General features: G+C 42.6%; 1 long non-coding RNA gene across 9 annotated transcripts in view; it reads right to left on the reverse strand.

Annotated features, from left to right (window-relative positions):
- The window catches only part of LOC119244320 (uncharacterized), a 201,484-nt gene that overhangs the window by 158,955 nt on the left and 19,130 nt on the right, over window positions 1-23,399 (reverse strand). For 8 of the 9 annotated variants that reach the window (XR_008551642.1, XR_008551643.1, XR_008551647.1 and 5 more), the window contains exons 2-5: window positions 20,557-20,732; window positions 4,927-5,088; window positions 3,221-3,311; window positions 1,674-1,815 (exon numbers count right to left, since the gene is read on the reverse strand). This is a non-coding gene — a long non-coding RNA (uncharacterized LOC119244320). Of the gene's footprint in view, window positions 1-1,673; window positions 1,816-3,220; window positions 3,312-4,926; window positions 5,089-5,749; window positions 5,783-20,556; window positions 20,733-23,399 lie in introns of those variants that run through there. The other variant, XR_005124945.2, reaches the window with a different exon arrangement.

Raw genomic sequence — 23,399 nt, forward strand, 5'->3', positions numbered from 1 at the left:
GGGAGCAGCTGCCTCAGGCATTTGAGTGGGAAGACAATCAGGGTGGTCAGGACTGAAGTGAGGGGCCCCAGACAAAAGCTTCAGGCGGCTGCGTAGGAGGGATGCTGAGACTCTGTGCCTGGAGACCTGCCCGCTGGCCTTGCTCAGAGGGGGCGAGGTGCACAGAATGGTCTCTGGCAGCTGATAAAGCTGAGGGGCAGCCTGTGCCACCACCTCGGAATGTCACTGTGAGGAGCTGGGGTGATGCGTGTGGACAGACCCACGACCTGAGCAGAGCTGCCCAGCAGAGAAATGAAGAAGCTGCCCCAGGAGAGGCGAAAACCTTGCTACCAGGTTCATGTGCAGGTTGGCGGAGCTCAGGGGCAGCAGGCAAAGTGCCATCATGTCAGGTCACGGAGAGAGCCCCACAGCCCAAAATAGCCACCCTTGCCAGTTGCCACAGGGGCTAAAATTATACCACTGAAGATTTATTCCTTTGCACACCTCAGTTGCCTTGGGGGCCTGTCTGGGGGGGTGGAACCCATGAAATGTCTTCACGTGAAGGTGTAAAAGGACTGTCAGCTGCAGAGAGTTGTGTGGGGGCAGGAAAGGAGGGAGGTGTTGAAAGGAGAGGAACAAGGGAGTGTCGGTGAGGGCTACCAGAAGGAAGTGTCTCCTGTTTCAGAGGCCAACCCGGAAGGAGCCTGGCTGGCAGCAACTTCAACCAACTGAGCCTGAGGAATATGCCAATACATGTGAACTCTGCATGTAAACAATTCTAATAATTTATTCCTTGAAATGCCTCTCTAATGCATTATTATGCAGAGCTCTACATGCTTGCACTTCAAATTCCCTAAGTGGGGGAAAAAGCAAATGGCGTGGGGTGGGGGGGCAATTAGAAGGAATAACAAGAAGGAGCGAGAGGAAGTGGCGCATGCCCACCGAGCTGGAGCCAGGGGAAGTGCAAGGCAAGCAGTCAGAGCCTTTCAACCAAGTTCTCACTTTCTGGGGAAGAGCTCCTCAGAAATCTGGACCAGGCTTCTTTCTTCATCTATAGAACACTGACTCACCTCACCTCAGAAGATGACACAACAGACAAAATAAACGGGAGCAACCACAGTTGGAAATATGCTTCTGGCGCCCTCTTCCAACAACCAGCATCTTTAAGGTTCTTAAGAAATAGAATTCTCAGAAAGGTCAACCCACCCCACTCAAGCCACCTCTGGGATGCATGGATGCCATGAGGTGCATGGATGCCAAGATCAACTTAAGGGTCGGTCAGAAAACAGGGATTTAAGAAACGATCCTCCCAATTCTATGCCTAACTTACAAGATGACTTCCCTAGCTAAGATTTCCCTTTTCAGGGCCTTCCTGGTGGCATAAGGGGTTAAGACGCAACCTATGAAACTATCTGCGGCCACTGCAGCACATGTTCGATCCCCGGCCAGGGAGGTGACCCACATGGTGCAGCAGACCTCTCCTGTCTCACCTGCCGCTCCCCTCAGCAGTGTATTTCAGTCAGTCTGCCTGTTCTGCTCCCCACTCTGTCTCTGGTGAATCCTCTTACCCCCCAGACCTCTGGCCTGTACCCCAGTTCTTGTATGCATAAATAAATAAATCTTAAAAAAAAAAAAGATTTCCCTTCTCAACTCTGATTCATTTATTTGCTCAACAAATAACGATAGCATCTCACCTGTTAGAAGCTGGGGTCACCTTCCTGAGGGTATCAGACAGGAATCCTGGCTGGCCATGTCCCTGACCATGCGATCTGAAGTGGCCCCTGCTGTTCCTTCCCAGCCACTGCTTTCTGGTTATCCCATCCTATTTGAAACAATCTGAAACCATGTAGTTCATACCATTATTCACCATTTTATTTCTTGTCTTCACGCTCTAGAACATCGGGACCCTCTGTGGTTCAAATCTCTCCAATACTTAGAATAATTCCTGCACTCAAGAGGTAACCAATAACTATTTATCCAATAACTGACATTGACTATCAAGGGCTTCTTTTCCCAGTGCCTACTATGTAGTTGAGACTGTTCATGTAAATTATCTCATCAAATCAAGATGACATGGGTACACATAGAAAATACATAAAGAAGGTGGGTTTTGGTAATGACAAAGAAAGGGCTTGGAAGAACGAAAACTCAATTTAAAATGCCTGTGCCTATGCCACTTCATGCAAGAACAAGGACCATCTTGTGACATTAAAAGGTAACAAATTTAAAACGAATAAAAGGAAATACTTTTTAAAACAGCGTATAATCTACCTGTGGAATGCACTGCCGCAGGATATTATTGAGGCAAATAGTCTAGCAAGATTCAAGAAAGGATTAGACATTTATATGAATAGGAATAATATTGGCAGTTCCACTAACTAGGTTAAAAAGTTACAAGGCATGTCCGTCCTGGGCTCCAGGGCATAACTGTTCACCAGCTGGGGTGAGGAAGGAATTTCTCCCTTGTGATCAACCATTGCATAATTGGCCAGATGCAGGATGGCTGGTTTTTTGCAGTCTTCTGTAACCCAGGCAGAGCCCACTGCCCAGGGTAGTTCCTGGAGAAGACAGCCCAGGGAGCTCTTACCCTGGTCTTTGTGCTTCTAGTCACACCTTCCTGAACAGGAGGTAGAGGGGACACCCCAAATCTTTTGGGATTCACAGCTGAAAGCTTTTCAATTTCAGAAAAAAAAGGAATGGTAAAAAAATAATTTTCTTCTTTCTGACAATGAAAATATGTCATGGGGTGATGTCACACCCTGGATATAATCTACTAGCAGCAGTGTTCGGAGGATGCCTGGGCAGGACTTCAAACCCCAGTGCACCCCAGTCCTGGATGGATCTTCCACAGATGAGAAAGACCATCAGAAACTATCTTTTACTTTCTGATTTATTTCACTTAGCACATTCCGCTCAAGATCTATCCTCTTTTGTCCCACAAGCACTAGTTCATCTTTTTAATAGTTGCATAGTACTCCACTAAGGATATATTCCACAATTTCTTTAGCCAGGCTTCTATGAATGGGCACTGAGCTTATGGGTGACTTTGCACTTCTGAGGGTGGCCATGTATGCAGGTGTGCTTGAATCTTCTCTGATGGGTGCTTTCCCAGGCTTGCATGTTCCATTTCACTTCCCTCTGACACTATGCTTTATACACTTGCTCTTATTCTTTGGTGTTTAATGAATGTGCATTTCTGTGAGTATGGTAAGGAAAGCAGTCCATAATGCTATCCACTTACCTTTTGAAGCTTTGCTCTTTTTTACCAAGCCAATGACACTGCTGGGCACAGCCTTGATTCATGGTGATAAATGTCGTGCATTTTTTTCATTCTAACATGGAAAATCCAAAAGATAGTTTCAGTCACCCATCCAAACACAAGGATCCCTAACATCATACTATCATATTAAAGAAAACTTTTTATAAAGTCACTCATTATGTTTCCTTATTTTACAAAACTTAGTTATCCATGCGTAAACAGGACTCTAAAGAAACTCTATCAGCATTTGAACTATTAACTAAGGAACATCTCCACAACTGTGGAACAAAGAAATTCTGCAAGCCAAAATAGAAAGGGAAATTTAAATTTAATCCTCAACCAGGATGAAACTAAATGATTTCAAAGATCCCCAATTCAAAGTAAACAGATATTTTTAAAATGTTGTATAAATGCTAATATATGTGGTTCTCTAGAGAGAAAAAGACCCAAAGAGAGAGAGAGATCACAGATGCCCTTAATATTTTCAAATATGCTCTCATGCAAAATAAGTTAAGAACCTCGGCTTAGGTCCTGGTCAACAAGAAAATTCCTAAGTCCTTTCTATCTACATGTAAGAGTTGCTCCCTTATAAAATTTGTTGCCTTAAATTGGCAGAAAAATATTAACTAGAATCTCTTAGTAAAATATCACATACATATTATCTAATTCCTATCCAGAGAAAAGGAGCTAAAACATTTATTCCCTGAGTCAGAGAGCAGCCTGTCATTTTTATTAACTGTAGAAGATAAGCTTTTCCAAGTTGAGCTATTTTCTCTGGGTGGAAGATTTCCTATTTACTTTTTCACATGAAAAATAGGTAGAGCTTGTCAGATTTTTGCTTGTTGGTGTTGGGTTGTTGGGGTGGGTGTTGATGGTTGATATCTGTTTGTTTACTTAAAATTAACCACAGCCATGAAGAATTATGAGTGGCATTCAAAATCTTCTATCAGCTGTATTGACTTCAAATAAACCAACCAACCTTGCAGGATGCTCTTACATCATCTATACAATAGAAATAAAATAAAATCTGACTTAATCTGGAGAACAGATTAGAGGCGACAGTGACTATAAATAGCCCCCATCATAGATTAAGTAGACAAATGTTGCCTTTTGGTTTCATTGTGCCTATTCTGCCACCACATTTGCAAGAATTTCCAATTATTACATAGCTTGCATAATTATCAACATCAAAATATTTTGTAGGGAACATGTCCATTGAGGTTGTATTGAGGTTCTAACTACTGTAAATAACAGTTTTACCAACATCTCTGAGGATTATCTTTTGGTAGTGAGTATGGATTGCCAGCAGTAAAACTATTTGACCAAGAGTTATTTAAAAAAAAAAATTATGGCTCTGGATACACATAACTAAATGAATTTCCACAAGGACTTTACTTACATCCTGCATCACGGCAACAGGGGCATCGATTTTACTACTCTGGGGTGAACAATGGGGATTACCTTTTACCAAGAATAAAAAGGACAAAAAATGAAAATAAACAACAACAGACAGAAGAAAAAAAACAAAACTGTGCACAAGCAAGCTGTTATGCTGCCATATGTAGAAAAAGTAATTCTACGAATTATACAAGTTTCCACTTTCTCAACATCAGCCAGTTTTCTTCCAAGCACTTTCTCTAAACATTGTACTCAATTTCTCAGAAACATCTCCTCCTGCAGCCACACACCTTGTACAGTTTTCGGCCGAGTGGAATCCCCAGGGGATGAGCGGCTTCCAGGTTTTCTGCCAGGTGTCCGGTGGTCCAGGAAGGCCAGTGCTTCAACTGTCCGCACTGACATCCAGACAGGCCGCACCGGACCATTCCCAGAGGAAATAAGACCTGGGAAAACTAACACATAAATATTTTCTTGCAAGGTGGCAATCATGTACAATGACACAGCCCACATCTGACCACAAAAACATGGAAGGTGTAACCCAAGGAGGCATATCACCTGAACTCTGAAAGCGATAATCTGAGGAGGAACAGTTGGTTTGTACAGCTTTGCCAGAGACCTAAATAATACCCAGGTTTGTGGGAAGAAAAAAAAAAAAAGAAAAGAAGCAAAGAAAAGAAACGAAAACACCTTAGCCTCTGGTGGTAAATTTACTACGGGAGAAGGTGAGGGACTGACTATGGAAACAGGAAATTTCTAACTGAGGTGACCTCGCAGAGGATTTTTTTCACCTTTTTCACCCTGTGACACCCTGATCCCTGTTTACTCTTGAAACAAGTTAAATCTGTGTGGGCTGATACGAAAATACATCTGAACTCCCCACTCAGAATACGGAGTGGAAAGCTCTTCTGAGTTGCTACCATTTCCCTTGTGGGAAAGTAAAGGCCTTCTCGTGAAGGTGCCTACCTGAGCTCTTCTGACATTTGTGAATGGCGTGGCATTATTTGCTAAACTGCAGAACCTGGTGTTAGCTAAACAAGCTGATAGGATTAGTCACTCCAACCACCGGGACCAATGGTACGACATCTTGTCCTGGCTCCAGGGGTATCTGCTTACCTGGTAGGAAGTCCACCTAGAGGCAGGCAACCTGTGAGAAGGAATAAAGACTCAGCCTCCCATCGCTTCCACTGTGTGACCTTACATAAGCAATTAACCTCTCTGGGCCTCCGCTGCCTGCTCTGCCAAGTGGGGATAGCAACAGCTACCTGGCAGAGTTATTGAGAAGGCCACACCAGTTGCTGGTACGTGGGAGAATTTTGTGTCCACGCACACACACACACACACACACACACGTATGGGAATACCTGGGCATGCTCTCGAGCTTTTGAAAATCAATTACTGCTCTCCATCTTTATGGCTCACAAGGTTATTTTTGAAAAGTCAATCAAGAAAGGAAGGAAAGAAACAGATTTTCCTTCTCCAACAAGAAAAAGCAATTAAACGTCAAATATTAACTGTTCCTGGGAGTAAATTTTTTTAATGGGTTAAAGGCTTGGCCATTATAGACCTCCAATATGTAATTTCTAAGAAAGGACCAGGTAATTTTTTTTTAAATTAAGTAGAAGATAAAATGCTAGAAACAGTATATTCATTCAGACACCACTTTTTTATCCATTTGCAGGAGCTTCCCGATTGCATCATGCCTTTTAAGAGACCCAATTTGGTTAACAGCACTTTATTTTAAACCTTCACTTGTGAAACACATTGATTTATGATCGGGCTGATTAAAGCAATGGTGTCTTAAGCAATAATGATTCCAATTAGAGGACTTTCACCAATGTGCATTATTCTGATTTGCTCTCCATTCTTCCCACATTTTTATTCACTGAGGAAGGAAGAATGTGTAGGTGATGTCATTTTGAAAAGTCCCTGGACAAATTTCATCAGAAAGGAATGTACAGACAGAGGGACCGATGCATTCTTTTGATAATGTGGACGTATTGTATTTTAATATGCTCTGACAAACTTGAACAACTCCCTGATGAACTCCTACCCGATGGCATTAGGGTCATTTAGTGCTCCGATTTTGCTCTGTTCCTACTGGAGCACATTGAAGTCCTAAGATTGTGCACACTCCAGATTCGCTTAGAGTGCCTCCTCTTTTTTTGAGGGGGTGGGGAATGGGGAGGCTGGAGAAAACAGTTGCGATCACACTTAGAGCTTGAACCTGTTCAAAGCCTATATACCTAGGAGCAAACATCCTCTCCTTGTGAAAAGGCTCAGCTCATGGGCCAGGTTGGTAAATAAGAAAGCAATGTTGGCCCAGAGTCTTATGCTAGGGCATGGTGCCAAGTAAGAAGGACCCTGTCTAAAGGGGACAGTTGTTCCTGGGCCCCAGCTAACTGTCACCATGCCTGTCTGTGGACCAAATGCTGCCACATCTTCAGATTTTTCAAAAGATTCCAGAAATCCATAGTTATGTGACGCTGATGTTTCTGGATTTTTAAAGGTTAGGCAGATGCTGGCCAAATTCTGTAGACCAGCTCAGCTATGCTTCCTCGTTGTTATGCAATCACTTTGGTTTAATTAACAAAGTGGTTTTATTCTGCCATTTCATAAACATTAAATAGAAATCTATTAGGTGCTAGGCACAGGGAAAGCAAAACAAACAAAGGAAAAAAATCCATTATCTGCCATCAGGGAACTGATAGTCCAATATATATTATATATATATATATATATATATTCATTCATTCATTTACATATCTATGTGTGTTTGTGTGTGTGCATGCATGTACATATGTTTATATATTTACATATGTGTATGTAAATGCCATGAAGGATTTTTAAATATTTTAGGAGAAACACCTAAGAGAGGGGCTCAATGTATTACTTTCCTTTTTAGAATCTCCTTTGCACTAACCTTCAGGTAAGTTAGTTGTCCCTATGCTCTGTTTTGAAGCTCCACTTTAATTTGAGAACTAGTCCCATGAATACTAAAATCCATATAGGATACATTCCCATTAAAAATCCCCAACAGCAATTGGAAAGGAAAATTGCAATCACACAGTTTTTCCTCATCAAAGCAACTTCACAGATTTCTTAGTTCAGTGCTATTAACTAGAACCCTGAATGATTTGAGTCTAGTTCTCGATCTTGACTATTCTTTGCTGCTATAGTTGACCAGCAAATGCCTTTTGCATTAATCTCTCTGAAAAATCGTCTTAATAATTTTTGTAATTTTTTCCAAAATTACAGAAGTCTCAAGGCACAAACGAAAGCATTTGAGTCCAACCATTAGAATTTTCAGCTTAGCACTTGAAAATTGGTCTACCTGAATGCTGTACAGAGGAAAATCATGTCTATGTTAAGAATCTTTCTTTTAAAACTTTTAAATTATATCCCAGATTCCTCCTGGAAATGTCTTAAAATTTCTTCCATTGACATAAACATGTGCTGACTTGGCTGGGCCAGCTGCCCTGGGCCTTCTTGACTGTCCTGCTTAAAGGCTCTCAAACATCACCCCCACCACAGGGGATAGGAACACAGGAAACAGGTGGGCACTGGCTCTGAGACAATGTTGCACCAGCTTAACACAACATCTGACACATTCTGCAGCTCACAAACAGGCAACAACCCTCCGGAAACTTCTTTTCCTTCTTTTCCTTCCTTGCACAGACTTCCCAGGCAACTCTCAGCATTCAGCTCTCCTCTCTGTCCCTTCTTCCCAGCACAGCCCCATAGAAGCTCGAGTACTTGTCCCCAGAGAGCACTGCATCCCAGTTAACACGCTCTAACTATTCTTGGTACCAGATGTTGGGGAACATCTGAACCTTCTAATTTGCTTTAAAGGCAGGCAATTCTTACAAGGTCACCAACTTTCTTTAGTTAGGAGCTACTTAGGTGATTTTTCTCCAAACCCTTTATTTGACAAATGAAGGAGAAAAGACCGCGAGAGAGGAAGGCAGTGACTTCCCCAGGGTCACCCACCTGGCTCCCAGGTCCTTCCATCTGTGGTCTGTTCATTTCCACTCAGTTATCTTATCAATAACAGTTCTCCAAACAGAATTTTATGTAGGCTTCAAAATGAAGACTAGTTTGGGGCTCATGGGTGGCACAGAGGTTAAAGCCTCAGCTATCAAGCTATAGGCAGCCACTGCAGCATGACTTCGATCCCCGGCAGGCCAGCGAGCTGCCCCACATGGTGCAGCAGACCTCTCCTGACTCCCCACTGCTCCCCTCAGCAGTGATTTCAGTCAGTCTGCCTGTTCTGCTCCCCACTCTGTCTCTGGTGAGTCCTCTCACCTCCCACACCTCTGGCCTGTACCCCAGTTCTTGTATGAATAAATAAATAAAATCTTTAAAAAAAAATGAAGTCTAGTTTATTATGAAAGCATGGTGGGCCCTTATTTTGTGCCAAGCACATGCCTACCTCCAGAGAGACTTAACAAGGAATGGGAAGCTTTTAATCCTGATTCAATCCCCTGCTAATGATTCCTCCCCACAGAGCAATCACTGACCAAACACTTCCTAGAGTGTCAGAGGAATCTTAGAACTGTCATCTCAACTTTTTGTTTCACGGACGACACTGAGGTCCCACAAGATCTTAGAGCTAGCTCACGCCCAAGGTCCATCTAGAACCCATGGTGCTGGTCATTGTGTCATTTTCTTTGGCTTCAATACTTTCCCCTAATTCCGAATGCAACCTAAAATGGGGGCCCCCTCACATTTATCATGAATATCTTCTTGTATCTACCCATCTTGTAAATTAGTTTGTATCTACCCATCTTGTAAGTTAGTTTGTCCCCATGTTCTGCTTTGAAGCTCCATTTTAATTTGAGTTCTACTCGCAAGAATAGTCAAGTCCATGGAGGGTACAATAGTCAAGTCCATGAAAGGCCCTGACAGCTTTTGGACAATGGTCCCTGTGACCCAGAGGGTAGCCACCTGAGGACAGGTCAGATCTGGGAAGAACATACACGAATATCTCTGATACATTCACCCAAATCCAAAGAATGGGTGAGATACCTCAACGTGTCAACCTTCACCATCCTGATGAAAGCGTTAGGCTTACTGGAGGTATATTTAAAATGGGAGCTGCAGATTATATATATTTTCAATGACCTTATGAATCAATGTATTCAATAATTGTAACTGAAGCTATAAATGGTAACTGGACCCATTAAAAATAACTAAGTTAGATCTTCTATTTTTTTCAATGTAGTCTTCCAGGGAGCTGCCTCTGGACATAACTACAGAAAATTAACACAATAAGTAAAGCATTATAGAACAGCTATTAACTGATTACACTAATAAAAACCAAATGGGGGCCTTAATTCTGCCCCTCTGGGAGAAAAGGACAGATAAAATAAACAATGGAAAAAGAATATGGAGTAAAGGATAATTGATTTTAAACAATATAATACAGATACCTCCCACCATGTTAAAAAAAAAAAATTCAGATCTCTATCTTCACTTCGGGAATGATGGAAGAAAATTTTTATTCTGCCTTGTTAAAACCTAAGTTTGATATTAATAAGGGTGTTTTCCAGACTAACAAATTGGGAAAATTAAGGCATGCTGATGAGGAGGTTCTTAAATGCCAGGCAAATGGCCATAGAGACTATTTTACTCTATAATCAAAATGAGGAGAGCTTCTGGTACCCCTCAGAGGAAGACAAAATCTAAACACTCAGAGCGGGAGCTCCATCAAGAAAGAAAGTAGAGTCCAGTGATACTTGGCATTCACAGCCAAGGCCCTATTGGATAAAGGAGAAAAAAGAAGTTTCCACTGCCTTAGGCAATGTCTGAGGGGCCTTTAGAACTGCCCCAGGTACAGCTCTGCCCATTGGCTAAATCCTAAAATTTCTGAGCATTGGGGTTGGCTCTATGCAGAAATTCATAGTGGAGAGGGGTCTTTTCTTTCTGTTTTGTTACCTATAATGTGACACGTCTTCCTGCCTTCAAAACCAGCCAGGACCCAGCCTCTCCTAGTAAATGTCCACTAGGTGCAGGAGTCCAAGGTGACTCGTACATCGCTTCTCCTTACGCAGGCACGTCCATTATGCCAGCAAGGCATGATCCCAAATTCAGATCTGAAGAACTGGAGGCTCGGGGTGATACAGACACTTGTTCAAGTCCCCACAGTTATTCGGTCTGGTCTACCCCAAAGGACTCATTGTTCTCACTCCCATGTTCAGCCCAGGCAGCGCTGTGCTAACTGCTGCCATTAGTCTTTCCTCCTTCTATATGCACATATTGTTTTAACCAGTAACCCATGGAACCAATCCTTTTTGCATGGCCTATGCAAATTCCCAGGTTATTTTTACTTTTCACTGGCAAAAAGTCAGCAAATTCAAATTAAATGATAATTTCTATGTGAGAAAATAGTTTAGCATTTTCTTAAAATACAAGCCTAAAGACATCTCACACAGGACTCTAACTTTTAAGTGGCAGAAAGCACCCTGGTGGTTTCAGAGGATGTACTGAATCATACAAATCAGCTGGCTCGTCGAGGGTTGTCTCAGAATGAAGGAAAGCTCTCCCACAGCAAAATGTGAGCATTTTGGCTCAAATAGCAGCAGCAACATGTATGTGGTGAGATTGTCTGTACAGAGCAAGAACATGCTTGTGTATAAAACAGGCAAGATTTGTTCAGGGCTGGGCAGGCAGAGATGGGAGACATACAGAAGGTTGCAAGAGGGACAATGATATTTGAAGATAAGAACTTTTAAAAGGCTGAGCTCTTCCAAAATGCAATGTATTCAGACCAGCATACTTAGTTGTGAAATACTGGAAGCATGCCAAACAGAGAATAGTTGAAAATAATTTGGAAGTTCTAATCATTTGCACTAAGACAGGAAAAAATGAATGAAGAAATTATACCATTTGGTGGGAGGGGGTTAAACTGTCATTATTTGCAAAAGAAAAATATCTACTGGGTGGCTCCAAAGAACCAGCTGATAAACTACTCAAATAAGAACCCAGTAAAGTAGCAAATACATAAGTGAATAACTTTCCTCAGTAACTAGCTATAGTTTACTAGAGAGGCTGTGTTCAAAGGAGCAATAAATAAAATTTAGACTATATCAAGAAACTATAGGAAGAAACTACAAGCTGATAGAAGTTCATCTGAAAAGATAAATGAAAGTGTATACTCGAGGGTCTCCCCAGTGGCGCAGCGGTTGAGCGCTGGGTTGCGAGGCTGCCCGCAGCCTCTGCAGCGCCGGTTCGATCCCCGGCCACCTGCGAGGGTCCCACACGGCACGCAGACCACTCCTGCCGCCCGCTGCTCCCCTCAGCAGTGTTCTTTGGTCCTTCAGCCTGTTCTGTTCCCCGCTCTGGCTCTGGTGAATTCTCTCACCCTCCCGCGCTTCTGACTGTACCCAGTGTTTGCATAAATAAATAAATCTTAAAAAAAAAAAAAAGAAAATGCATACACGATTTCTACATGATACAGCCTCAAATGCCCATGCAGTAATATATAAATTGTATTCTCCTACATTTTAAACTTGATGAGTTTTTATTGAATAGCACCTACCTTCACCCAGAAGCTAATAACACATGACCTTCACCCAGAAAACTAATCGCAATGAATAATCACTTGCATTATTCTTCATGAGAGCATAGTCTCAAATGATAATAATAAAAAGGGAGGGTTTTGACCAAAGACATGATGAAGAAAAAAGCTTAATAAAATAAAATTTTGAAACAATGAAACAGGCATCATAACATACAATTTTTAAGATCAGTAAGGATGAGGTTGTATTAAGTAGAATCTTAGCATACAGATCAAAATTAATTCCATATTACTGAGAGATTTAATTTTTTTAAATAAAAATAAACCACAAAAGCACCAGTAGAAAATACAGGTTCATCTCCATCTGACCCTGAAATACCAAGGCTTTCCTAAACTTAAAAGCAGAGGAAGAAGGAAGAAAGAAAAAAACCTATGTATTTACGTTCATGGACACATAGTCATTAAACATCCATTAACAACTAAAAACAAATGAGAAAAAATTGCTTGCACTACATGATAGTGCAAAGATTAATAAACTTAATTTGTAGATAACTTTGGAGATTTAATAGAAAATCAATAGACACTTCCATGGAAAAGTGGAAACACACAGGAAACGTTAAATAAAGACAAATAAAAATAAGCAGGCAAATATTCACAGAAAACAAGACAAAACCAAAAACATGAGGGAAGATAGCCTCACAAATAAAGAAATACAAATCAAACTAAGATTTCAGTTTCCTGGGCCTCCCTGGTGGCGCAAGGGGTTAAGCAACACACTATGACGCAATCTGCAGCCTCTGAGTCCGATCCCCGGCCAGCCAGGGAGCAACCCACATGGTGCAGCAGACCTCTCCTGACTTGCACCCTGCTCCCCTCAACAGTGTATTTCAGTCAGTCTGTCTGTTCTGTTCCCCACACCGCCTCTGGTGAATTCTCTGACCACCCCACCCTCCCTACCACCCCCTAGCCTGTGTACCCCAGCTCTTAAAAAACAAAAAATAAAATAAAATAAAATAAAAAGATTTCAGTTTCCTATCTTAGTTTGGGCAGGGTGAATGAGGGTTTGTGAATTCTGAAATCTCATTCACTGCAGGTGGGAATGTAAATTGGCATAAATATTTCAAAGGTAACCCTGCAAAACAAAGCCAAAAAAAATCTTCCACCCAGGAATTTTGCATAGAGCAGTTGCCAGAGGAAATGGAGACACACACTAAGAATCACAGAGGCAAAAAGTTGCCAACAATGTAAATATCTAACTAGAGGTCAAGAGAGTGATGATACCTACAAATCAGGAAATGTGACCCAACATACAAATCAGGTTTCACAACATTTTAACAACAGGAGAAAATATTTATTATGACTTGTCAGATGGAAAACCCAGATTACAAAATAGTGGATTGCAGCAAGGCCTCCATCTTACCTTTCAAACACACAAATGTAAGCGTGGAAAAAGGAGAAGAAAGATGACAAAATGACTAAAAATTGGGCTTCCCTGGGAGCTCAAGGGGTTAAGCACCGCACTGTGAAGCTGTCCGCAGCCTCTGCAGCACAAGTTGGATCCCTGGCCGGCCAGGGAGGTGCCCACATGGCGCAGCAGACCTCTCCTGTCACCCCGCTGCTCCCCTCAGCAGTGTATTTCAGTCAGTCTGCCTGTTCTGCTCCCCACTCTGTCTCTGGTGAATCCTCTCACCCCCCGCATCTCTGGCCTGTACCCCAGTTCTTGTATGTATAAATAAATAAATCTTAAAAACAGAAAGTCTAGAAATGGTGATACCAAGCTAGCGGGGCACATCGCTGTTCCTTCACGTCTCCTGCTTTTCCGTAATTCCCAGATGTTCTACAATGGACAGGCGTTATGTGTTGGAACCAAGAAAATATAATACTGTCTTATGTGTTTCCATCCTAGCTTGCGAGAAGCAAGGAGCTCTGAGGAAGCTGCCTGAAGAATGCTGCAGGAGGAGACAGAGGAGGCCTGTCCCTGCACCCCCAGTGGCCAGTGAGTCCTTGGCTTTACCTTATTCTGGCTGTTTGTTCTTTTTCATCTGTTCTCAGAAAGGGAGCTGTGCCCAACACCATTTTATCAGTGGCTCCTGTGAGTGACCGAGCAATGTCCTAACAATACTTAATGTATTTTGTGTCAGGGGCCTGTGGGTCAGCAAGGGTATTAATAAACATAGCCTCTCGTTCTAATTTAGGTGACTCTCCTTCGGGCCTCTCCTCCTGCCCTGCTTTTCCTTTCGCTTCTCTTTCTGTCTGACCCTTTTCCCCTTCTCCCTGATATAAGGCATTCTGCCTTCATTTCAGCTCAACTGCTGGCAATTTTCCCATAACGATTTTCTAATGTTGTTGTTGGGTCTGTTAAGTTTTCATGGGGACTTTAATTTTTGAGGAAATGCTTGGTGTCCTAAATTGATTTGATGCAGGCTGGTGCCTGAGGATGACCTGACAGGCGAAGGCATGTGGAGGGATGAGTTAAATGGAGGCAAACTGTGGAGAAGGGGGAATACCTTGCTTTCTTAAAAAGAGTTTCTCTCTGGGCCTCCCCGGTGGCACAGCGGGTTGAGCACAGTGCTGTGAAGCTGTCCGCAGCCTCTGCAGCGTGGGTTCGATTCCCGGCCAGCCAGGGAGATACCCACATGGTGCGGCAGACCTCTCCTGTCTCGCCCGCAGCTCCCCTCAGCAGTGTTTTCAGTCCATCTGCCTGTTCTGCTCCCCACTCTCTCTAGTGAATCCTCTGCCCCTCCTGCACCTTTGGCCTGTACCTCAGTTCTTGTATAAATAAATATTTAAAAAGAAAAAAAAGGAGTTTCTGTTAAACCAAACTCACTGACCACACACCCAGAGCTGAGAGGGTCAGAAGGCAGCTTTGAGTTTTATTCTTTTTCTATTATCTTTGATAAGACGCGGAGTTTAAAGAGTTGGTGGTGCTTATCTGGAGTATGTGTATTGATTTTATTTTCCATTTAGAGCTTGACTTACCACCTAAACTTAGGTTTAGAGTAAATCTTATTTTATTTTTGTTGATTTTATAGCAAAAACAGAAGTGACAGCACTGTCATCGGTGCCCCCAAATTCTAACTCCCACGCTTTCCAGAACTCTAGAACTTTGTAAAAATCTTGTCCATTTTTTTTTCCTGTTCAACATTTTCTAACTGCAACATCAAACCAGAGAAGATTACTTTGTGAACTGAAAGAAACAATTCACACACACACACACATTCTCACACAGGCGCACAAACTCTCTCTCTCTCACACACACACACACATGCAACTCTGCATGGGCCCTTCCCAAATTTATTAAACTTCAGTTGTTACTTTCTTCTAGTAAACACAATATTGCATTTTCTATCCCAGTTCTCAGGGAGTTACACGTGCCAATGGGAATTTACTTAACAATGATAAAGCAACATTTTCATCTGGGAAAATATGTAAAAAGAAGTGCATGATTCTGTGTTGAATTATTCATACTTTTCAAATTAACCTATTGCACTTTTTCCTATTCAAGAGTGCATTCTTTTTTTAATGTGACCTAGACTACCTTTTTCAGAAGGAGTGGACGTTTTTTAGAGTGATGTAATATTTTAACTCACGATTAATTCTACTCTGAATAGGGTCCTCATACTGAAGAAATGAAAAGGAATGACAAGGAAGCTAAATTTATGCAGGAGAAAGATAGTTTTCTATATTTACATTCATTATCATGAAACTTACTAGTAGTTTAGCATTAACAGAATTGTACCCGGCTTCTGGGCTTTCCCAAATGAAGAAAAAAAATCTATGTGAACTTTGAATGAATTATGCATTCAGCTTCATCAGACGGCCACCCCTACCCACTGTCCATTAACAGAGAGGCCAGGATACTAAACTCAGCTAAAATCTCCACTGGAAGCAGCCATTAATCAGACTTGACGGAATGTCTAATTTGGTGCTTTGCTTACTCTTTATTTTTTATTTTCCTTTGGAATAGATTGTTCTTATCTGTTTTATAACAACAATCTAAGGATGAGTATAGCTTTAAAGGTGTTCTGTTAAATGCGCAGTCATTTGTCTTTCACAGGATAATATTTAATTAAGTTACTGTCTTTGAAGGCAGTATTTTTCTTAATAGACATAGGTTTGCATGAGTGTGAACTTACTGGGCCATGGCAGGGAAGAAAATAGGAAGAAAGCAGAGGATGGTGGAGGAAGATTTTATTGAGCGCCTGCTAGGAGCCACACTGAGTGACATAGGCCTCCGCTCATACAGTGAGCTCTTGTGTGGTGCTAAGTGGTGGTGTTTTAAAAGCATCACCAAGAAGAAAATATTGCTAACCACCACTGGCAGATAAGGAAACTGGGCCTTGGAGATGGTCAGCAGCATTCCCAGGCACACAATTAGCGTGACACGCAGAAGCAGGGATTGGAACTCAGCTCTGTTCCCCAAACAAAAGCACTTTCTGTGATTCACAACTGCCAGGGTGTGACTCTAAGGAATGAGGATTAAGTCACTCAGTTCAGAGATCATGTCAGTGACACATGGGGGCTTATAAAGTATGATTTGAGGAACGGACAGGCCAGGAAAGGCCTTCCAGAGACTCATCTTAGATAACACACGCCAGAAAACACCAGGAGAGGATGAATACACAGAGATTGAGTCAGCCTGACGATACCTACGCTCTCTGTTCTAACCCCAGTGATGATGTGACTCCAGACACACAGCCAGGTGACTTTCCAAGGCTGGGCATCTTTGTGTCTTTGTTTTAAATTTTATTTAAAATTTTCCATGGGTCTCCCCAGTGGCACAGCAGTTGGCACAGTGGTTTGATCCCCAGCCGCCGGCGAGGGTCCCACATTACACACAGATCTCTCCTGCCACGCCCGCTGCACCCCTCAGCAGTGTACTTTGGTTGTACACTGTTCTGCCTATTCTGTTCCCCGCTCTGGCTCTGGTGAATTCTCTCACCCTCCCATGCTTCTGACTGTACCCAGTGCTTGTATAAATAAATAAATAAATCTTTAAAAAGAAAAAAAAGAAAATTTTCCATATATAAAAAGGGTCACTGGTTCCAAAATGCTCCTTTAAATTTTGGTAAATAAAGGCTCTGACACTGCACTATGGAGAGACAACCCCTCCCACCCAAACACACACACACACACACACACACACACACAGACAATAAGTTTGGATGCAAAGTCTTATGCCCTGTAGCAGGCCATTCTCCTCCACTCCACTCTGTTTTTGCTGTTTCTAAAGCCCAGTCCAGTGTGGGCAGATTTGTGGGACGATCATGTAGTGAGGTTCAGGCTACAGTTAATGCTCCAGGGATAAGATTTCTTATGCGGAAACAACCCAAATGCCCAAAAATAGATGACTGGATCAAGAAGATGTGGTACATATATACACTGGAATATTACTCAGCAATCAAAAAAGATGAACACATGCAATTTTCAGCAACATGGATGGAGCTGGAAGGGATCATGCTCAGCGAAATAAGCCAGAAAGAAAAAGAAAAATACCAGATGGTCTCACTCATAGCAGGAATTTAGAAAACCTAAATAAGAAACCAGGAAAAAGACTAATTGTAATAAAGTAAAAATCAAAATCAACAAGCAACTGTAAACCAGAGCCACACTTGGGAGCAGGGAAGGAGAGGAGGGATTGGGGTCAGAGTAAGGAGGGTGGGAATTGTATGGGGAATCTAACCAAAATGGAAATGCATACATTGTGCAAAAATGAAAAATGATGTAAGAATTCTATAAAATAAAATAATTATAAAAATAAATTAAATAAAATTCCTATGACTTCAAAAAAAATTTCTTATGAAAACTGACAGCTTTTTTTGTTCTTCCTCTGCCTTTTTCACACACAGCCAGGTCTCTCTGTTCAGCTGCACCCCAGTGGTTCTGACTGTCCTGAGCTGAACAGATGCTGTGGTGCCCCCCAGGGAAGGGCCTCGAGGCACGGGGCTCCGGGAGTGGCGTGAGGAGACACCGGGACACACCTTGGGCCGCTGAGTGTAACAGCAGCTCTGCCTGGGGAGATTAGGGGTATGATACTGGCGATGCGTAATGGATAGGGCCGTCTGTGTACAAATTTCAAATGACTTGCTACACCCCTTTAGGATGGGAGCTGTCAAAAGTATCAGCACTTTGCACACACAACAACCACAGATCATATTGCCGGTGGCCTCTGCTCCTGCACTGGCTCCTCCCCGTCTCCCGCAGGTAATTGCTTCGGGGACACCTATTGAGCACACACAAAGGAGAAAACACTGGTGAGTCTTATTCTTTGAGCTTGCCTGTATTCACAGAGAAAGAGGAAAACACCAAACGTGCTTAAATTAGCACGGATGGAAGTTCAAAGGGAATTACAGGTATAAAATATCTCTGAAAGATTTATATTTTCAACCCTATGAGAACTTGAGCTGAAGCAAGGGCAGTATTATGCAGCTTAAATCCAGACCCACCCTTGGCGGCCCTGCAACGTCAGGATTCACAGTAGGGAGGAGAGAGAGGGAGAAACTTGAATGGATGGTGTGGGAACATCTCGGATTAATTTTTTTAAGATCATTTTTTTGAAGATCATTTATTAAGATCATTTTTAAGATCATTTATTTATTTATGCATAAAAGAGCTGGGTTGCAGGAGGTGTGGGGGGTGAGAGGATTCACCAGAGACAGAGCGGGGAGCAGAACAGGCAGACTGACTGAAATACACTGCTGAGGGGAGCAGCGGGTGAGACAGGAGAGATCTGCGGCTCCATGTGGGTAGCTCCCTGGCCGGGGATCGAACTTGTGCTGCAGCTGCTGGTGATAGCTGCATAGTGCTGATGCTTAACCCCTTGCGCCACCAGGGAGCCCCCATTTCAGTTTTGTTAGCATGCATTTTGGAGTGAATCTGCCTGGGATCTCAAAAGCTACAGAAGTTTAAACAAAACAAAGACCTGACTAAGAAACCTAGAATTCCCTGGTTCCACTCCTTTTTATACTAAAAATAGGCAGTGTCCCCTTCTCAGACTGAGGGACACAAAGTCAGCCAAAAACCTTTCTCTGAGAGTGGGCTTTAGGGTGTGATTTTTTTTCAGGTGTCCCATGCTAAAGGGAGACATTCATAGAAAAGTTAGTGGCAAAATCACCACCATGAGGATGATCTGATTATGCATATACATAATCGCTTTCCATGGTCACGATCTTCTTTTCTATAATATTAAAGATTTGTTAGCATTAGAAACCATAGCAAGGATTATATTATCTGCTTACGCTCCTGTGTCCAGACACTAAGGAAACTCATTCATCCATGTACTCAATATATTTGCCCCAAAGTCCAGGCACTGTGCTGGTCTCTGGAGGTAGAAATATAAGGAAATGCCATCTCTATGCATACAGGCCTTGTCTTGAATTTTTTTCTTTATCTAATTAATTGTACTTGCTATGTATCTAAGTGCTTTACATATATTAGATCATTTAATCATCAAAACCACCGCGGGTGCTACTTATTATTATTAGTCCCAGTTTATAGATGAGGAAACTGAGGCACACATAAATCCACACATCCAAGATGACACACCTGGTAGACTGGCAGACCCAGGATTTAAAAGCACGCAAGCCTAGCAGAGACTCTAGTATTTTTAATATTGCTTATGAGCTGGCTGAAGACATAACACCTGTAACTAGTTTCCACATAGTTACCTGTGGCATGAAAAGCTAGAGACCCTGGTTTCTGAAATATTTTGATCAATGAGTCAGCAAAACTGCAAAAGGGCAAGCTAGTCAATTTGCAAAGGAACAAAAGATGAGAGAGACAGACTCTAAAAGCTACCCCAAAAGCCAAAACAAAATGCAATTTAATGGGGATAAACATGAGACATTCTTAAATGCAGTAAATCCCCTCTACAAGCCCTCGAGGCTGAAGCTCTGCCTCCACAGCATGGGGGCTACTCCCTGACTCCAGCTCTGCTTCCAGCCAGTCACATGACGTAATGGACAGTGTTGTCTGTGCCGGTCAGACGACTTCTGAGTATTGTATCTGTTTCTGGACACTTCTTCAAAGAGTCTGGCCAACTAAGGCCAACTGGGAAGAACAAAACCTCTGAGCCCTCGTCATCTGGGGAACGGGGGAATTTAGCCAACAAAACAAAATTGGTGGCTTGAGGGATCAGAAAGAATGAAAGTTATCTTCAAATATTTGAATGTCTGTCATATGAAGTTTGGTCATATCGTTTCTGAGGACAGAATCCCACCCTAATGGAGAGGTGCTCGAAACTCAGATATTTACAACCAGAGAAGGAATAGAAACTTCTCAAAACAAAGCTCCCAATAGTGGCAGCTTTGGGGAGAGGGAGTCCTGCCCCTCCCATCTCTGTAGGTGACTGAGCTTAGTTAGCCAAGCTGGTGGCTTCACCTAGACCTTCACACGTTTCTATTACCTGCCTTGCAGTGACAGCTCCCAAAAAGGACTGAATCCATATCTGCCCATCTCCAGACCTCTGGGGTCAGTGGGAAGTTGGAACAGTGTTCTCCAAACTTCCTCGCAAGGGTTCCGTAACTTCTTAATTCCACTCTGGAGCCTTGGATTCTAAAACATTGTTAAGATTGGTGATCCCTGTTGAACAGATGAAGAAATAGTCAGAGTTGAGTAACCGACAAAATTAGAGGCAAATAACATCTCCCCTCACACACCTAGATTCCTGCTCACACTTGAATAACCACTTCTGCACAACCAGCCTTAGCATTGTTAGAGAGCCACTCAGTCCTAACCTTATTCTAGAAAATTGGTCTGGTCCCCAGTGGCCTCTATGTCATTTAGCTGAGAGCTTACTATGATTTCTAAGTTAATTTGTGAGTTAATTGTAAATGTCAGGAAGCACGGACACTGCAGAAAATGGTAAAACATCAAGATAGACCAGGGTCAGAAAAATCCAAAATTGAATAAAGTTACATTTTTTGAGTAGTTTTTATCAGAAATATATGTTGACCTCGGGAGGAGCTGGAAAGGCATCAAATGTGAGTTGCCTCTACTCTCAGACCTCCCCCATATAAGGCACTGGGTGACTGGATAAAAATACTTTCCAGCTCTGAGTTTCCGTGTTATTCCATAATCACAATTTCAATGATGTTTTCCTCTAACTGAGGACTCAACCTACAATACCTGAAGAAGGAGGCCTTGGATAGTTCTAATTTGATATCCAAGTTGGATAGTCCCGATTTGATGGTGCCAAGGTGGTATTTTGTGCACTAAATTCTCAAACACCGCACACTTACGCATCCCAGCTATCAGCAAAATAATGACTGGTCTTTTCCACATCACTGCGTTTGGCAGGCCTGTGCTCAGAATACACGCCTCCGAGTTTCTCCTCCTTGCTGTTTGACCTCTGTGTTTCCTGCCCCCCTGGCAAGGTCGAGCCCTTAACATCAGGAGTATGTTAACCGAAAGACGAATATTAAAAAAAAAAAAAAACCTTCTGGAATTATCAGGGTTACACTGGGGGTAGGACTGGTACTTCTTTGTCGAGTGAGACACTACACACATCTCAGTTCCAAATGATCCAACCCCCATCCGCTTCTGCGTTTTGGCCAAATGATGTTGTATTTTTGCCTCTGATGGCTGCTGTGTCTAACCACACTGCTCTTGCGGTAGTGAGTTCACCCGCTCCCCATTTGTGACTGATTAAACCAGTGTATTGGAAAATGGAGTTAAATGGGAGTGCTATGGTAATTAAGCAAAAGATGTCAGCGATCTTCTATTTCCTAACTTCTCTCACCAAAATCACTTTTGACGAGTGGCAAACTGAAAAACCACATCCTGACACATCATACACGGTCAATTAGACTCCTCCCTGCGTGATAAAATCCACACTTTCACGGCAGAGACCTGTGTGTTACATGTGCTACCTGGAAGACAGTATTCAGTTCCCCATTCGTTGGAGTCTTAGGCCAAGTAGCAAGAGGGTTTTCCTATCTGCTGCTTTCTGCACTAGACACACGGGTCAAAAGAGAAGTCAGCGCTAGGCTGAAATGTCTGTAATTTACAATCTCCAGCTTGTGGGCGGGAGCCAAAAGGCTCTTGGCTACAACGTGTAAACAGAGCATTGTTGCCTCTTAATCTGGGTAATTGGTCCCAAATGCTGTTCCCACTTTTCAGATCAGATGCTTTACATATTTTTTAAAGAACCTGGAACTTTTCTCTTTGGCAGGGAAACAGTTGGGAGTGTAATTCAGTCTTTTCATCAGCACTGAGATGCCTTCAAACAGTCAGGTGATTTCTTTTGGGGGGGGCGGTCTGTACACACAGGGGCTGGGACCTGTGTGGAGATTTCCACTTCCTTCACACATGTTCACCCATCTATCGTCTGCTCCCACACGCGAGCCCACGGTGGTGTGTTGACTTAACACGCACTGCTTCTGCAAGAGCTGAGCACACAGGGCCACCCCGGAGGATGCCAGCCAGGTCTCAGAAGCAGGGTTATGGCTCTTATCGGTGCGTTCTTTAAAGGCAATGCACCATAATGAATTTGGCCCAACACCAGTGGTTTTGCAACACCATCTTCTGGGCTAAGTTGTAGGGATGATGAGTGAGAAAAGACAGGCTGTGGGGTTTGGGGAGTCTCAAAGGGTTGCTGGCTGTGTGCCTCTGGGCAGGCAACACCACCTCGCTGAACCTCAGTGGCCATACCTATAAAGTGGAGATTATCATCTACACCTTGCAAACTCATCGTGGGGGTTAAATGAGGAAGTAAAGGTAAAGGTTAAGGGGACATTCCACTTAACAGGAGGAGGGAAAGCTCTTTTTTATTTTTTCGTTCTAATTTTTTAGCCTCTCTCTCTCTGCTTCAACTACACAAAACAGGGAACAATAGTTTTTTGGTGCTTTTTCCTGTGAAATCTCTGGCTTGGGCCTCATTCTTCCAAGAAACAATTGCTTTCTTGCTGGATCTTCCAGAATGGCAACAACATCTGAGTTCCTTTAATTTGTTTCTCTCCTAGGCCTTCCTCTTTACCTCTTTCCAATCTCCTAGTGACATTTCTCAGGCCTTCACGTTTCTTGTAAATATTTCTAGAATGCTATTGAGATCTATATTAACTATCGTTCCTCCAAGTTTTACTTATTTTGTTCTTTTGACCTTTCCTCCCCAGTCAATCTCTCACCCTGTCACTTTTGCACTTTTTTTCTTTGAATTCCACTCAGTTTATCTTTTGCTCTTTGGCACAATGGTATTCTACATATGTAGCATTCCAGGGGAAGACGGGCAAAGACTTATGAGAGATTTGG

This window comes from Talpa occidentalis, unplaced genomic scaffold, assembly GCF_014898055.3.
Source record: "Talpa occidentalis isolate TD23 unplaced genomic scaffold, MPIMG_talOcc4v2.1 talOcc4.14, whole genome shotgun sequence".
Lineage (NCBI taxonomy): Eukaryota > Metazoa > Chordata > Mammalia > Eulipotyphla > Talpidae > Talpa > Talpa occidentalis.